The 17575-nt window shown below is 45.9% G+C and overlaps 1 long non-coding RNA gene across 1 annotated transcript; it reads left to right on the top strand.

Annotated features, from left to right (window-relative positions):
* The first annotated feature begins 12290 nt into the window (after nucleotides 1-12290).
* LOC122182962 lies at nucleotides 12291-15737 on the top strand. Its single transcript, XR_006180050.1, has 3 exons — nucleotides 12291-12355; nucleotides 14343-14454; nucleotides 15363-15737. It is a non-coding gene; the product is annotated as an uncharacterized LOC122182962 (long non-coding RNA).
* The last annotated feature ends 1838 nt before the right edge of the window (nucleotides 15738-17575 follow it).

Below are 17575 nucleotides of genomic sequence, written 5' to 3'. Positions count from 1 at the left end.
GCTAAGGAGCTGCTGCAGTTCCCATGGCTGCTCCTTTGCTCTGTGTGCTGAGGGGTTTGGGGGTGCCCCCTGGACACAGATAATGTGGTCACACTGTGCCATGAGTGCAGGAGTAGTGCTGGTGAGTTCCCAGGGCTGAACTCCCTGAGGAAGTCAGTCTGCAAACCTCCTCCATGCCCTACAAGTGACAACGTTTAAAAAAAATAAAAAAAAATAAAAAAAAAAATCAAGAAATATTTTGTGAAATATGTTTAGTGTTTGTTTGTTTAGCTTTTGTTTTGGCTGGTGATGTCTTTCCATTTGAGAAAGACCCCTCTGGGTGAATTTTGATGGCCTAGATATGGGTGGTGGATAAACACCCCATCTCCATCCATGACCACCCGCACCTACCCTGGCAAGCAGACTTCCCTTTGAAAAGATGGCCATTTTGGCTGCAGTTTTGCTGTATCTGGTCCTAGACCAAATGATAGTTGTTTAAAGATCTGGTTTAGGTCCAACCAAGTGGCTTGGGCAAAGGAAGAAGAACAATGTGCTCGCTCCAACTGAAAGGTTTTCTGTGTTGTTTTCCAGGCTGAAGTGCCTGGTACCACTGTGGGATGTTTTGCCTTTCTTCTAGCTCCACCAACTGACTTGGTCTTTGACTTCAGCATCGGATCATGGCGTACAGTAAGGAGTAATGGAAATGTGCTCTGCTACTGTTGACTTGTGGCCGATGTATGAAGAGTAGGATATTTCCTTGTGCTTTTCCAGAATAGCTGTGCATGACTGAGCTTAAAATGAAATACATGCCGTCGTTTTGTGGTCTTTTTTCCCTTCATTAAGTGTATCTATACCTGAAGAGGGAGAGGGAAAGAGAGAAGTAAGAGCTCTTTGAACAGAGGGTTGACCCAGCAGTGTTACTTGCAGGTCAAGGCAGCTGAATGAAGTAAAACAAAATTATGAGAACAAAAACCGATGGAGGAGAATCGTATTTCCTGGAGGGCTTTGCTTCTGCTGGGTGTGGTGGCCTCTCCTGGCCGGGTGTTGGGCTGAGCTCACCACTGGGCGGCCACAACTGAGCTGGCCATGAACGCGTGTCGCGCTTTGTTCTCAGTGCATTGGTGGAGTTTTTCCATGGAACCTGAGAGCTGAGCACCCAACAGGGCTCTGGGCTGCCCCTTCCCTTCTGCAGCATCAGCATTAGTGCGCTGTCCCTTCGTTTTATCTGGGATCTTTTTATTTCATAAGTGCTAATCAGAAATATATGCTTTCTGGCAATGCTCTCGCAGATACTGCTGGGACTTGGTCTTGTGGGCATAATAATGGGGGGAGAAAAGTAAGCTGAGGAATGCCACCTGTGTGCGTGGTCAGACTTCAACCCTTAATAAGATCTGCCAACTCCATCAGGATGCGGTGTGGAATCCAAGGAATGGCTTTGGGGCTTTTCATTTGGCTTCATAAGAAAATGGTGCTTTGGTGAGACTTACAGCATCATCCTGTCTGGTTGTGTTCCCCACTCTGAACAGGTTTTGACTCAATTGCCTGCTTCCATCTCTCGTGGGTAAAAGTCCCAGTGACTGAGATTTAAGTTTCGTGAAAATAAATAGCATAGTGGTGGAGAGGGACACAAATTGGTCCCCTTGGGCAGGAGGTCATGGTGTGAATCTCAGCTGTGGTTAGTTGCCTTCAGAAAACCCACAGGCGAAAGCTGCAGAAAGCTAGGTTTCCTAAGCACAACAGCTCACAGATCTGCTTGTTTTTCTTGTACTTGTGCCTCCAAACAAAGCTGAAATCTATCTTTCTCTCTTTCCATTTCACATGTTTTCACCCCATCTTGAAAATGAAATTTGTTGCAGACAAGACCCTTGCCTACCAAAAAGGACTGACCTGGAAATAAGAAAATGACAGCAGGATAATCTGGGATAGTTGATGGAAAACCTTAGGTCAAGTCTAAATACCAGCACAGATGGGTGGCAGCACCCAGGTGGGGAGCAGGAATGCTGTTGGTTGCCTCTCTCAGCTATTGGAAACCACGTGAGGTGGCACAGAAAGAGAGCTGACAATGAATCTGCTGCCATTCTGGGCACTCAAGTCATTGTGGTTTAAAAAATAAATTATCATATAAATAGCTGCTTAGGAATCTCAGCCTGAAGACCACAAAATCTCACCAGCACATAGCTGTACGTAGCACCATGTCTGCTTGCGGAACATTTTGGCCCTGTGTTGTAAAACCACTTCCTATTTAAAAAAAGAGGGGGGAAAAAAAAAATGAAGCCTTTTGTCAGTGACAACTGCTGGTGGTTTCTCAGTGCTTCACATTCCAGAAGGATGAGCCTGTTCTGGCTGGTTGTTGCATCCTGTCTTCAGACAGCCCCACTGCTGTGGCTCCAGCCCTGAGCCCACCGGTGCTCATGTTCCACATGCCCAGAGGTGGGTGGGAGCACCCCCAGGTCTGGTTTCTGGGCAGTTTTTTGTGAAGAACTGGTGCATTTCAGAATGGCAGAGGGGAGGGTAGTGGCGAACAAATAAATGCTTGTGCTCCTGCAGTTGCAAAAAAAAAGCCACTGGGATTTTGTGTTGCAAACTGCCTCTTCTTGAGTGGCGTCCTGTTTTGCTGTCTTGAAGCAAAGCTGAACACGACTCTTTGGAATCTGGCAAGTTCATAGTGTGAAAAAGTGCCAAGGCCTTTGGTAAAGGTATCTCTCCAGACCCAGTGCTATGGACAGTTAATAACAGCGTTTCCATTGGCTTTATTGGGAGCAGGTTCAGATACCAACAGCGAAAATCCTCCCAAGAAAATTGCAGTGAGTGAACTCCAGCCAGTCATCTCGAACATAACCTCAGTGTTTTCCTGTTACGCTGATTCTGGCCAATTAACTTGTTATTTGTTTTGTTCCTGTTTGGTTTTGTTTGCTCTACTTGCTTATTTGTGACTTCCCTTCAGGAAAAACCACTGGGAGGTGCAGGTGGTCGCCATCCTTACCACGTATTTTCTCTCAGACTTTCCACCAAAGTTTGCAGTCCCAACACAAAATGTGAGAATGATGTCTCTATCACAAAGGCATTTTCCCAGCGTGGCTGAGCTGTGATATGAAACAAGCTGATTTTCTCATGAGAGGAGAGTAAATCCTTGGAAGTGTTATTTTTCTAATGTTTTATTTGAAAAGTCCTAGCATGACCTTTTCTTGATGTTGCTTTTTCTTTCTCTTTTTTCTTTGTAAAAACCCTGCAGGATTGTGATTAGCAAGATAATGAATACCATCTGCTTTTAATCAATTCCTTCCTTTTCTCCCAACCCCTCCTAACTTCTAATATTAATGGAAACAGATTTGAATACTGTGAGGGGCCATTCTGGGAAGCGATTGGGTATTTACTAGGTGAAAAGTGAAATTGCACAGGTTTATTTCATGGGGTAAGGCATTTGACAGGTGCAATTTTTCTTCTAAATGTGTTGCATTCCTGTTTTATAAACCAAAATGCATGCTGACATATGAGATTATAATTCTGCATGGAGGGAAATTTTAAGAAGGGGAAGTGACTGCCTTCACAAACCCAAGCTTTTCCATGGCACAGCTCTTGTTTGCTTTTGTGGTGATCAGCCAAGTGGTAGATGCCACTTATTGGTAAACCAGGTAAGCAAACTCAGCTATCTGGGTGGAAGGAGTTGGCACATCACCCTTCCATGATTTTGCAAGGTATACAAATAGGACTTTCCCCACTTGGCTTTCCTCAATGCCTGCACATCCACATTTCCATTGCATTTGTTTATCTTGAAAGCTGAAAAAATTTGAATTCATCTGCTGTCAAGCCTTGCTTCAGATCAAACCTTTCTGTCCCCTGGATAGGAATCAATTTGATTTGTGCTTTTCTCTTAGGTTGGAATCAATCATCCTGCTCTGATTCGAATGACCATTTTACCCCTCTAAAGGTTCACATTAACAAGCATTCCTGGGATGTTTTCTTGATTGGGTTCAAGGTATTGTGTGTTCCCATCTGTCCTGGCTGATTACAAACCAGCTCTGCCAGCTAGTGTTGGCTGGGAAGCATTTTCTTTCATGCATGGGCCCTGAAAAGTGAAACTGCTGTTTTGACCACAAATGTTTCAAACCCCTTTGTGGTCGTGATGTGCATTTAGCAGCTGGGTGCTCGTGTCCTCCTGTGCTTGGGATGGTGTCCATGTTGTGTGTTGAGGTGTCACAGAAACACCCCGTAAGAGGCATTCCTTGTCCCAACTCCAAGAAGAGGAGACGCTGGGAAATGAGAAGGTGCTGAATGAGGGTCCCTAAGGCCTGAGGTCTTTGGTGCCAAGCAATAATTCTGCATTACCTCCAAAGGCCAGAGCTGGCACTGGGCTGCCTGGGAGAGTTATAACTTCCCCAGCCTCTGCCCTAGCCCCTTGTTACAGGAGCTTTTGGTGTGAGATGTGCTTGTAATACCACTGATGAGCTCACGCAGTTGCAGAGGCTGAAACCTGATGTTACCCAAAATGCTTTGTCGTTCCTTGTCCTGCTTGATTGATACTAATCAATCATAGAATCATTAAGGTTGGAAATACCAATAACATCATCTAGCCCATGCCTGTGGCCGCTCTAGACTGTGTCCTGTGTGTCATCTACCCTTTTCTTGAATACCTTTACCACATCCCTGGGCAGTCTGTTCCAATACTTCACCACTTACCGCTCTTTCTGAGAATATTTTTTTCCTAATATCCAACCTAAGGAAGAGGATGATGCTGGCATAATATTCTACACTTCCCTGGGATGTGAAGCCTGAAGAGAGTGAGCGTGGGTTGGGATGCAGACAGGATATCATTGGGGCAGGAACGCAGACCTTGCTGGGGTGTTACCACAGGTGGATAATTGTGCTTCTCTAGGAGAAGGATGCTTTGCCAGGTGCACAGCTGGCAGAGATCCCTGCCTTGGAGAGCATTCTCCTTCAAGAGCCCTGGGCAGGGTGACTGGAGCCTGCATCCCATCCCTGCATGGAGGGTGCTTCACTCTGCCTAGGCAGCCCGTAGGGCTGTGTGAATGTCCGGCAAAAAGAAGAGCTCTTTTATGTTCCTGAGTAAATGAAAGCATGGGGTAGGAAGGAGGAGGGGAATAAAAACAGTTGTACTTTGCTGAAAAACCTTTTTCTGACACCTTCGGGTGGTGCTGATGAAGTCAGGCCGAAGTGAAGAACGGCAGCAGTGGCAAATGCAAAGACCCCTCATCTTAACACCTCTTTCTCATGCTTTAGACTTAAAAAGCATCCTTGCTGCTGCTCCAGGTGGGTGTGGAGCTTGGATGTGTGTCAATCCCTGCGTTTCTGGCCTCAACAAGCTGCCCTGGCGTGATGCGATGTCACTGCATGGGAATGCACGTCCCTGAGCTGGGACAGCTCTGGCCAACACCAGATACCCTTCCTTCCTGCCTGCTCCCATGGTGAGGATTATTGCTTTTGGCTTCTCCTGGCTTTGAAAGGCATCCAAAGAGCTCAGCTCTCGCAAATGGAGAGTGGAGACAGAAAGCCTCTCCCCGCCTCACCTGTTTGTGGTTATTCAGCTCCCTCCCTTCACGCTTTGGCACAAGAATGGCCTGAAAGTAAAACAAGAGGCAAGTTCTCCCCCGGCTCAAAGCACTGAATGAAACCCAGCCAGCAGGGCCTATTGAGACAGCATCGAGACAAATGTCAACTTTAACACAAAGAGGCTTAAATGACTGACACAGAAAGGAATAATCTCGGATCTGTTTTCCAGGCTGCTCCCCAGCATTGCTGTGCTGCAGACGGAGACAATTTTCAGTTCCCCGGGGAGATTGGATAGCCAAAAAAAGATACTCGGTGGTGATACACTATAAGTCTAGGTCATGAGAATGGATGTTTGGAATAATGACAGAATTCATTATAGGCAAACTAAATTAAGAGAGTGTCTTGAGAAACATATGGGGAGGAAATTGCCACTGCAGCCCTCCAATGTGCAGCTTTATTTCTCATTGTACTGGGCTCTCCCAGAGGCGAGAACAGGACAGAGGGTTATCAGAGTCATTTTGTGGCAACTGTGAATCAGTTGCTTTTTTCGTTGTTGTTGTTATTGATGGGAGTGGCTTTTGAGGTTATTTCCCTGAGTCTTCTGGAAAAGTAAAAGTAATTGCAGCCCATAAAGAATGGGATTTCCATGAAAATATTGCTGTCTTCTCCCCAGAGGTGGTGGAGAAAGGAATGATGTCCTGGTTGGTGCCTTACAGAGGCACACCTGGCTCAGCCCTTAGCACCAAAGTGTGCTGAAGCATGGGTGCTGCATTCATCCATGCAGAGCACCGAGAGCATTTCTGTGCCAGGTTTGTCTTTGCCTGGAGCTCGGTGCAAGAAGGAATGATGCTCTAAGCAGTCTGCCCAACACCCATCCTCTGCTAAATAATGGCAAACGTGGTTCCAGGCTCAATTAGTAAAGAATTAAAGGATTTAGATTCAATTAACATGGAGCATTATGGAAAGATTTATTTTTTTTCCCATAGAAACCTGCCTGTGTTCTTTTCCTCCCCAGAATCCATAAATCAAGGTGACAAGGAAGAGCACATAGTGGTGAAGGAACGTAGTGCTTGGGAAGGTTCTGGCCAATGTACAGTGCTCCAGCAGTGGGATGAAGAAAAGTGCTTAATGAGGTAAACGAGTGATCTCAAAGAACACCTGAACAGAGATCTCCTTGGGTCTAGAAGACAAGAGCTGTCATTCAAAGGTGTTCGAATTCTGTTTCTCTTTTCTTTTTTAACTTTTTTGTCAAAACTCCTTTTAGAGTTGGAAAGGCTTGGAGTTGGGTCCACTGGTAACTCAAACCAGATATGTGCATGTGTATAAAGTGTATGTGTGTCTCTCCTCAGTGAAGTGTTGGCACTTTAACTGCCACTGAGCAGGCGGTGATGCTGGGGGGCTTTGCCTTCTCCTGGGTGGTTTGGGGAATGCTGCTGGGGGGCTGAGACAATGCCCTAACCGCAGGTTTTCTGCCTGCACTTAAAAGGATTTGAGCTGGCAGATAGCTCTGATTCAGTGTGGAAAAGGAAAGGGACGGGGAAGCTCAGAAGAGCTGACAGAGGCGAAAAAAGGGTGTGAAATTCATACTATCTGGTGTGTCTCCTTTGATGTGTCACGCAGAGATTGTGCAGGCGCTCAGAAGTGAAGGGGTTAAAGCGTTTCTCGGTAACCATTGAAATGGGAGCTGTTATGGTCTATTTAGGCAATGATCTGTTACAATATCAATGGCATTTTCGATGGCAGTGTCTTCTATTCTTCTATTGAAATCACAATAGCTTTGGAAGTTCATGGCCACGGCAGTCTCAGGGACAGATTTCTGTTCATTTTTCTTTGTTGTGAAGATTTTTTTTTCTTCTTTTTTTTTTTCTTTCTTTTTCTTTTCCTTTTTTTAAAGTAAATTAACTCACACAAATGCGAAAGAAGCATCAAGTGTGTGACCTCTGCACAAAAGCTTCAGATTTGTCATTCTCTCTCCTTCGCTTATTCCGGAGGTCTCAGAAACGCCGCGATTCAACGCGCGGCGCAGCTTGTGAGCTCTTGGGCTACCTGGGCACAAATGGCTGGGCAAGGCTGAAGGGGCGACGTGAAATCTACATTTCTATGCCGTTGTCAGCTTCCAACAGTCAAGGGGAAAAAGTCAGAGTTGGGGAGAGGTTTTAGCTGTCTGCCTCCCGTGCATTGAGATGGAATGGGAGCCTCCCAGCTCTGCTTCTTTAGAAACCAGGGGGTAATGCAGTCCCCAGGACTGTCTGGAGAGGTTACTTGCCCATCCTTCACTTTGATGATTGATGACAGTGGAGAAGCTAATGATATTTTATTCACCTGTCAAAAAAATTACTTGCCCTGGGCGAGGCAAGGAGAGCGCGCCAGAATGTTAACGCTGCCCTTTTTAAGGAACACATTTATCCCATTTCCCCTAAAATATTGGCTGAAAGGGAAAAATGCTGTCCTGCCGAGCCCATTGCTGGGGGGTGTTGGTGAGGGGAATCTCTCCCACCTACAAAGTGCCTTGAACTTTGCATAGGGAGCATGAAACGTGCGTTACAAATGCATTCCCAGGGGCTCCCCTTGGCCTTTGCCCCTCACTGCCTATGGGCAAGCAAAAGGCACCAGGGCCTCCTTAGAAATATCCCCCTAGAGAAGGCAAAGGATCATCAGGTTGAGAGAGCCCCCAATAACCAGCTGTGCCTTAAGCAGTCTGAGTTCAAACCTGTACTACTGGCAGATTTATTGTGTTTTATTCCACTGATGTGATTTATTTCTATTGTGTATATTTAGGTTTGTTGATTTCATATTGTTACCATCATCTCTTTTCTATCAAGAAGTGAACTAAATGTTACCTGCTCCTGCTGCTGCCTGATACAGATGGGTTTTCTTAGATCTGAGAAGTTGCATGTAATCAGCAGCCAAGGCATTGCAGTCACCAGGTGAGGGGTCTGGAGCACCAGTCTGATGGGGAGTAGCTGAGGGAACTGGGATGGGTCAGTCTGGACAAAAGGAGGCTCACGGGAGACCTCATTGATGTCCACAGTTTTGTGCAAGCTTGTGATAAGCTAGTGATGAGCTCGCAAGGTCGTGATGAGGTGGGGGTCAGCCTTCCCTCCCAGGTAACAGCGCTAGGATGAGACAAGATGGCCTCAAGTTGCACAAGGGAAGGTTTGGGTTGGGTGTAAGGAAAAGTTTCTTCTCCCAAACAGCAGTGCTGCACTGGCACTGCTGCCCAGGGAGATGGTGGTCACCAACCCTGGAAGTGTTCCAGAATTGTGGAGATGTGGCACTGAGGGATGTGGCTATGGGCATGGTGGGGGTGGGTTGGCTTTGGGCTTGGTTATTTTGGTGGTCTTTTCCAGCCTTAATGATTCTGCGGTTCTACCTGCTTGCATACAGCTGTCGGCATGTCTGTGCCAGACATCCCCATATGAGTGCTTCTTATGGTTCCAAGGGAGTAAAATATGTTGAAAATGAGTCAAAATCAGAGTTATGGAAGCTGTGAAGCCTGCCACCATCAGCCCTATATTATAGAATCATAGAATGGACTGAACTGGAAGGGACCCTTGAAGGTCATCTGGTCCAACTCCCTGCACTGAACGGGGACACCCCACAGCTCCATCAGGTACTCAGAACCCATCCAGCCTGACCTTGGATGTCTGAAGGGACGGGATACCTCTCTGGGCAACCTGTGCCAGTGCCTCACTACCCTTATCATACAAACATCTTTCTTATAAGCAAACTAAATCTCCCCTCTTTTAGTTTGAAACCGTTTCCCCTTGTCCTATCACAACAGATCCTGCTGCAGACTCTTTTCCTTCTTTCTTGCATCCTGTGCTTGTAGCACTGGTTGTTGCTAGATGGAAATGGTGTCAGCCCAAAGTCACCTTGCCTGAGATCCCTTGTGTTTGCAGGGGGACATCCCCAAGATGGAGAACTCCAGGCCACCTCCTGGCATGTGCTCCTGAGCCTTTAAATCATCCACAGCGTTGGCAAAATGTTTCCTCGAGGAGACAATTGATGAAGCAGATGAAAAAGGATCTAAATTCCTCGTCAGGCTCAAGCTCTGAAAAGCTGGATTCCCACAGCACAGCACAAAGCGCAGCCATATGAAAGGTAAACATTTCATCTTGGTGTCAGAGCAGGTAGAGATGGGATGCAAACCGCTCACAGCAGCTGAACTAATCTGAAGTGCCATTAAAATTCATCACAAAGAAATTCAGTGCAGCAAGAAATGGCTTTTTCCGACCTATTTCTGGATCTGCTGTCTTGGGGTGCTGCTGTGGTGCCTGTGTGTGCCAAGAGCAGGACCCGGAGCACATCTTTTCATGGCCTATGGTGCTTCTAAAGCATTTTAAGCTGTTTTTGCAGGGCAAAATACAGCAGCAGCCAGGCCCAGGCGTGACTGCTGCAGGCAAGCTGAGATAGAGAACCCCACAGGAGCTGGGGTTAGAGGTGAACCGAGGGCTTCCCTGAGGTTTGAGTATTAGTATTTATTAATTTATTTAAATCAGGTCATAGAAATGCCTGCCTGAGTTCAGGGTCTGGTTACAAGGATGTACCTCTATTTCACACCAAGAAACTTGTCTTGACATTTATCAACGCTGGTTTAAAAATATGTGTATATTAATACGGAAAGAAAGGAATGCACAGCACGGCCTTTGCAATGTGCAGGCTGCAGCAAGTGGTGATTTCAGCATCTGTCTTCCACCTCTGTGCAGGATACCAAAAAAGAACATCTTTTTCGACAGTGCAATTATGGAGGTAGAAATGGAAGTTGGAGCAATGAAAGGTGCTGCATGGCAAGGATGTCAGGCTTTGGGCACTGGGAAGTGTGAAAATCTCACTTGGCTTTTTAGTGTTCTGCTCTGTTGTGGTAATTCCCACGTTGGTGTTGTTCCAGACCATCTGATCCCAACCTCTGGAAGTCCTACCTGCTGGAAAGCAGCAGCCTCTGAACGAACTAAGAGCACAGTTGAGTTGGAAGTTGCCTTCATAACAGCTTTGATGTTTCAATGCTTTGTACAGGAGATGGGATTTGATAACCTGCTTCCCAACCTGTGGATAGAGAACAGAATGAAACCCGAATTCTTGAGATAGTAACCATACACCACTGGGAAGAGCCACCAACAGCCAGGTTCATTTGTGGGGCTGTGGGTTTGCCAGGAAACCTCCCTGAGCTATTACTTTAAATTGCCACTAAGTGGCAGTCAAGTAAAAATTATGGTAAAATGAAACTTTCCCAAATAAATATTTCCTCTAACGTCAGTGCAAGGTGCAGCAGCCATCAACAGAATTCCTGAGCCCTGTGGTGCCCGGGAAGCTACACCTAGGGAGGAGATGGCAGTAAGAGGGATCTGTGGAAATCCACGTGGGTTTTCCTTGGGAGGTGTACAGTGTGCAGAAGTGACTTGTTACAGAACCATAGAATCTTTTAGGCTGGAAAATACCTCTAAGACCCTCAAGCCCAACCCACCGTGCCATCACCACGTCCCTCAGTGCCACAGCCCCACAGTTCTGGAGCATCTCCAAGGACGGTGCTCCCACCGCCCCCTGGGCAGCTGTGTCAGTGCAACACTCTGTACTCTTTTAGTGAATGAATGTTTGCTAACTTACCACTTCTTAAAAATCAGCCTAAATAGGTTCAGGATATCAATCAATTGACGTTAAGTGTGTGCATGGTTGGCATAAAGGCAGGGAAGAAGACTTGCAGTGTTTCCTTTCACTTGCGAAGCTGAGATTCCCCCTGGGTAACGCTTGGCTCTGATGCATTATTAACCATTTTAATTTTTAAGTGGCTTGAAGATACCCAGGTAAAGCGAGGCAGAACTAGGTCAGACACACACACAGCGGCTTTCATTAGCAGCTGTGCAGCTTTGTCACCTTTTGTGAATCTTGGGAGCCCAGGTACCTTCCCTGCTCTGCAGTGGAGCCGGATCGGAGATGACCTCTTCAGGGAGAAATGGTAATGGAAAGTGTCGGTTATCTGAAACTTTTATCCAAAAAGACAGGATCCCAGGCACCGCGCCAACATCCTCACATTTAGAATATTTTAAGATATTTGAGGGAAGTCACATGCACGGCATACATTTTAATGTTCAAAGGACTCTTGAGATAACATATTTTTTTTTTTTCCAAGCGTAAGGCAAACAGTAGGAAGGGAAAGATGCATATCACAAAGTCATCTGAAAACGCTGGGGGGAAGATCTGTCTTCAGCCACCAGCAAGTGCTCCACGTTGATCCATACTGCTATTTCTTACAGCGTTTTGTTCATCCAAAGGTCATGAGTCACCGTGTTTTCAGCTTGGAGTCCGTCTGTCTCCATTGCCACCTTTGTTCAATTTTTGAAAGGACAGGAGAAAAAAAAAGCCTAACCTTGCTTCAGAGTGTTGTGTTTTTGGATAGATTAAACGATGAGATGAAAATGCTGAGCAGAACATGCCCAGATCTGTGAGCTGCTGTCCTCATGGAGCTATGAACTCATTCCAGGTGATTCTCCTGACCCCCTGAGCTTTCCTAAGGGCTTTTCCATTGCCACAGGTCTGCATTTACAGCAGCCTTCTCTGCTTTTGAGCAGAAATTCTGTAATGCTGACTAATCTGTTTATTTCTTGTTGCTTCTTTTTAGGTGCTGATTTACTCCTTGGGGTTTTTTTGTGGTTTATTTCAGCCCAGGCTCAGCCAGGTTCTGGGTACTGATGCCTTTGGTGTTGCACTGCCAAACAGCAGCGAGTTGCAATAATGTCAGCTCAGCAGTGATGTGCAGACACCTGGAAGTCCCTCATTGAAGCCATGTTGGGCAGTGAGTCCTGTCTGAGCAGCACTCCTGGAGCTGACTGCATCCTATATCTCACCAGGTGTGCACTTGGCATTCACTGAGGTAAGTGGAGCTGTCTCCAGAGATTTTCCCTCCAGCCCATGACATCTCTGCTGTCCCCATTTCTCCCCTGAGCACACTGGGAGCGATGTGCCATCCCCCAGCTCGGTTCCTGCACTGTCGGGTTGGCTTTGCTTCATTGACTGCATTTGTTTCATTGGAAGTCAAATGCTTAGCAAACAGCAAATGAGCCCGCATCCAAATTTCTTCTGCCTCCCATCTGGTGACTCTGCCACTGGTTACAAACTCACATTATTGATCGCTTTTTTCCTTACCCAACCTCTTGGTAGAAATCGGATGCATATGAGCAAAAGCAGCTCTGTTTCAATACATTCACAGTACATTTCTGACGGTTTTAACCTTGTCAGCAAAGCTGCTTGAAAGCCTGCGGCACTGCTCCTCGTTGCTGAGAGCAGAAGGGGAAATCACCTTCCACTCTTAAATCTGTAACTTCTGCCCTTTGCACGATGATGAATAGAAATATTGCCAGATCTTCCTTTAAACTCAGTACAAGGACCTCTCTTACCAACGGGGGGAAAGACTTCAAATGTGTGATTGCCCCATTATCTTCAAAGCTGGGCACCTCCTGAGGCCTCCTGCTGAAACAGAGCCTGACAATAAAGAAATACAAGGAGCTCAAATCCGACAACGTGGGGAGCTGAAATGCACTAATGTAGATCCAATGGGGAGGTCTGGCCTTAAAGGCTCCCAGAGTGCTTTCATAAAAGTATCATCCACTGATAGTTATCTCTCTTGAGCCTGCAAAGCATTGACACGTCTTTGCACTGTTATATTTATTTTCTGGGCATGTCTTGCAGCTGAATGGGGCTAAATGTTGGGCTAGGACTTGGTGCAATTGGACTGGGCTGTAGGGGATCGTGGCGGCCTCAGTAGGAGCATCTGTTACATCTGTTAATCCTCAGGGTTAGCTCCTGCTTGTGTGGAAAGGTAGGAGAAAGGAATTCATTCTTTCCTTATCAATATTGCTGTTTTATTGTGACAAACATATCAGAAAAGTCCAGGAAATCATGGCAGTCAGCAACAACAGCTGTCGATCACACTGGTCACTGTTCCTTTGCTGCACTGCTCCCAGTGACACAACTGCTAATGCTGTGTGTGTGCTTGGAGAAAGTTTGCTTGGAGAAACTATAGATGACAGGGTTGATGAGGAATGGTGAGTGCTCATCTGCATCTGATTGTGCCAACAGTGCAAGGCCAAGGAGTTCATGCCAGCAAATGAGAGCTAAACAAACACACCAGTGCATGCCTGGTCTTCAGCTGATTTCTTCCTCCCATGAGAATAAATAAATAGGAGCAGTGGTGATACCACTGAGTCCTATGTTCAGCTCTAATCCATCTTTCCTATCACCTTGCTCATGTACCTGCACATTACAGCACAGGAAAACAGGGAGTGGAACACATAGTGATGTGATGGCATCTGTTCTAGAAGCCACAGCCACGATTTAGGACTGAGCTTCTTAGTAATTCACTGCTTTAAAACTGATCCAGTTAACAGAGTTTGCTTCCAGGTGCTTTTAATATGAAGGGTACTGTTGAACTGCTATTGCTGCTTCCTCTCAGCCTTCGCTTTGGCTCGTTTGATTTACAGATTTCCTTTCTCATTAAAAGTGATGGTGATATTAAGCCCATGAATCCTTGATGGATTTCAAATTGAATAGTGTGAGTATTGTATTAATGCAGCTTAGCTGCGAATAAAGGAGGAAATCCATTAAGCATGTGGTGTGCATCATAAATATTCCATAACAAAAGTGTTAATGTAATGATGAGAAAAGAAAATCAAAGGTCCAGGAGTCAGGAAATGTCCAGTGCTGAAAGCTCACTCTGAACTTCTCTAAGCTCTGTTTTAACAGCCTCGCTAATGCGAAAGAGTTATGATAAAGGCTGTGTTGGGCTCCTCATTGAGCACTCACTGTAATTGATATTGGGTGTTTTTCTGATGAGACTGAAATCTCATTCGTGTTTAATCCAGAACGATGTCCTGTGCACCACAACCACATGGAGGATGTGGGGAGCCATGGTCCTGTGCAGCAAATCTGTGCCTTCAAATCTGCTTCAGGTGTTCACATCGAGACCATTGCCAGGTATATGTAATTAAGAGTTGCCTTAGAAATCAACCCAGTGCATTTGCCTCGGAAGAACACTGAACCGAGCGTGCAAAGCATTCTGAGCAAACGAAAAGAAACGCAGCACATTGCTGGTGTGAGGACTCCTCTCCACCAGCCTCAGAAACAAATGTTCTGGCTGCGCTTTAATAGGCGCATTCATTACTTGTGCAGCTATGCACGCAGAGACAAGGACAGAGTAAATCCAACCAAACAAATGCACACCCACAGAAAGCCCTGCAGTGACGCATGCTCGCATGGAAGGTGCATAACATACCCAGGCACATTCATAATGTGCAGCCTGCAAACCTCCCCCACTGTAAATATTCCCTGCTCCCCATACTGGCTTTTCTGGCTTTGGATATTTTGTTGTTGTTGTTGTTTCCTGATGTGCAGAGCAAAGTTTTCCAGGTGTTTTCCTGCTGTGGATGAGTTCTTAATGAGCAGGCTGGCTTCTGGGGATCCCTGCTGCACAGCCTGGCCCTGGCTGTGCTGTCATCCTGGGGTGATACAGTTCCTGGGTGGGCAGGGCTCTGCCACCCAAGTTCAGTTGCTAAGCACAGGGTGTAACTTTGTAATTAGCGCTTTGGATTTTTTGTTTTTTGCAGAGGACCCTGCAGCATCTCAGTGCTGTCATGCTCCGCAGAGTTGGGTGGCTGCTGGCTGAGAATGCTGGCATGGAGGAGCTGGCTGTTCTGCACTGCAGCTCTGGGCTCTGTGCAGGCATTGCTGGAGTCACAGGGCTGGAGCCTTGCCTCATCTCAGGGCTTCCAGCCATGGCACCAAGAGCACGGGTCAGCCTGGTTGTCCTTGTGCTCATGTCAGGTCATATCTCCAGACTCAAAATAATCTAATGTGTTTGGTTTTTTCCCCACTTTTAACTACAGCATGGACACTGTTGCTCACTTTTCATCCTGAAGAAGCACCCCAGCTGACTGATGCCTCTTGGAACTGTAGAACCGTTAGTGCTGGAAAAGATCACCAATTCCAACCCCACTCCATCACCACCGTGCCTATCACTGCATCCCTTGGTGCCACATCTCCACATTTCTGTAACACCTCCAGGGATGATGACCCCACCACTCCCCGTGCAGCCCGTGCCACTGCACCATCATTCATTTAGAGAAGAAATATTTCCTAATATCCAGCTCTTCAAGACCAGAGTGGTGTTACTTGTTATCAAACTGGACAGAAGGGACCTGAGCCAGGAGTGGGCAGTGATGCCATCTTTCTCGCATGTCGGCGCTCACCCCGAGCCTCTTCACCCACAAAGGTAAGGTGCCACATGTTTCTGCTCTACAGTGAGCTGACAGTTGGACATTTTCTTGCCATCACTCTCTGTCTTCTGACAGTGTTCAGCAGAGCCGGGATTGCAACTCATTTTCAAATGAGTGAAGTGGTTTAGCAGGCATGGTGGTGATGGGCTGATGGTTGGACTAGATGATCTTAGTGGTCTTTCCTAAAATTGATGACTCTGTGACCCAAATGTCTTGAGGTTATTGAGCAGAAGGCAGCAAAAGATGTCCCTTGGGGACACCCAGCCCACAGCACTGTGCCCTTTGCTGGGGAGCAGTGTGGGCTCTGGATGTGGCAGCAGTAGAGCAGCAATAGACAGTGACAGAGCTGGTTTGTGTCACTCATTCAGCCCTGCCTGTGAAACCAGCTGGTTTCTACAGGCTGCTTGCAGAGGAAGATGTCTTATTAGAGTGTAAAGAAATTCTGTGTGGTGAGCAAGCATGGTCAGATGTCCTGCACTCACAAGAGAAATGCCGCTGCTCTGTAGATCTAACAAGATGTTGTGTAACGTGACAGATAGATGTGATGCATAAACATGACACGTATCTGTGGAAATAATGTTAGAAATCCTAATTCTTGGTTTATTGGTATGAAACACAATTGAAGAAGAGAAATTCAGCTATTGCAGATAGACTTCCAACAAACATAAATAAAGGGGCCTTTGCCATGAGTTATTTCAACTTCGCTGACCCTTTCCTTCCCAGAAGCTATTGCTATCTTGGTCTTCATTACATGCAGAAATTATGTGATGGGCAAGGGATCTCTAGAGATGTCACCTAAAGGTAACCAAGTAGTAGAGAAGAAACAAGGTTAAAGTAGGGGAAAGGCAGAATTACAAATGATCTGTTATCTTTGCTGAGTGCAAGATACAAATCTGCAGATTGCCATGTGAATTAGCAAAGCAGCAGGAATAGGAATGCTCCAATCCAGCTTGCAAAAACAAGCCAGTGGCCAGGCTTGTCTTATTTGCCTCTTTTTCTGACCCATTTAGATTCCTTTCTCTTAAAGGACGTTTCTTCAAATGACAGTGTTTAACTAATGCAGAATTCCTACATCTGAAGGACAGTCTGTGATCCAGTCCATTGACTCCTGATTTCATTTAAACTGCAATTCATTATTTTCTTCCTGTGCTCATTCAAGAACCCATTGTTCATTACTCTTTCATCACGCTATGATTGGAACAATTTGTATCTGTCGCTCATACATTGGCCAGATAATGAAATAATCATTTGTGCATCTACACAGTATTTTACATTTATTTTTCACAGTGTAATTCACTTTGTAGGGTCATTTTATCATTCTGGAACAAATTGTGATCTTGTTTAAGCATTTGCTAGTTGGTAGCAATCTGCTACTGCCAATGTCAGGACACATGTCTGAACAGACAGACAGAATGGCAGTGAAGTTATTGCTGATCCTCCAGTCAACAAAACCAGCCCGTCTTCTAGGAGGAAGGATTCTTTTGCCACTGTCTTTATCCACAGAACACTCCTGTTAGTGAGCAGTCTTTGCTGAGGTTTCGGTCAGGCTGTCAGAGACAGGCATAATAAGAAGGGATAAGATTACCTTAATAAAAATGAAACTGGATGATAACGCACCCAGAGCACAATTATGGCACTATTCAAATGAGCTCCTATTCTCAAGGAGGTCAGTGAGGTTATGATTTCTAGAGGAGTCAAGAGATTAGGAGAATAAACTAATTATTCTGACACGGAATAGATAGAAAGGTGATTGCTGATTGGTTAATTCATTTCTCTTCTGTAAATCTATTTCTGTTCAATTAATTAAAATGACACATATGTTA

This window comes from Lagopus leucura, unplaced genomic scaffold (assembly GCF_019238085.1).
Source record: "Lagopus leucura isolate 7727_CA_CO unplaced genomic scaffold, USGS_WTPT01 Super-Scaffold_100016, whole genome shotgun sequence".
NCBI classification, from domain to species: Eukaryota; Metazoa; Chordata; class Aves; order Galliformes; family Phasianidae; genus Lagopus; species Lagopus leucura.
The sequence above is the reverse complement of the archived record's forward strand: the minus strand, read 5'-3'. Positions and strand labels throughout refer to the sequence as shown.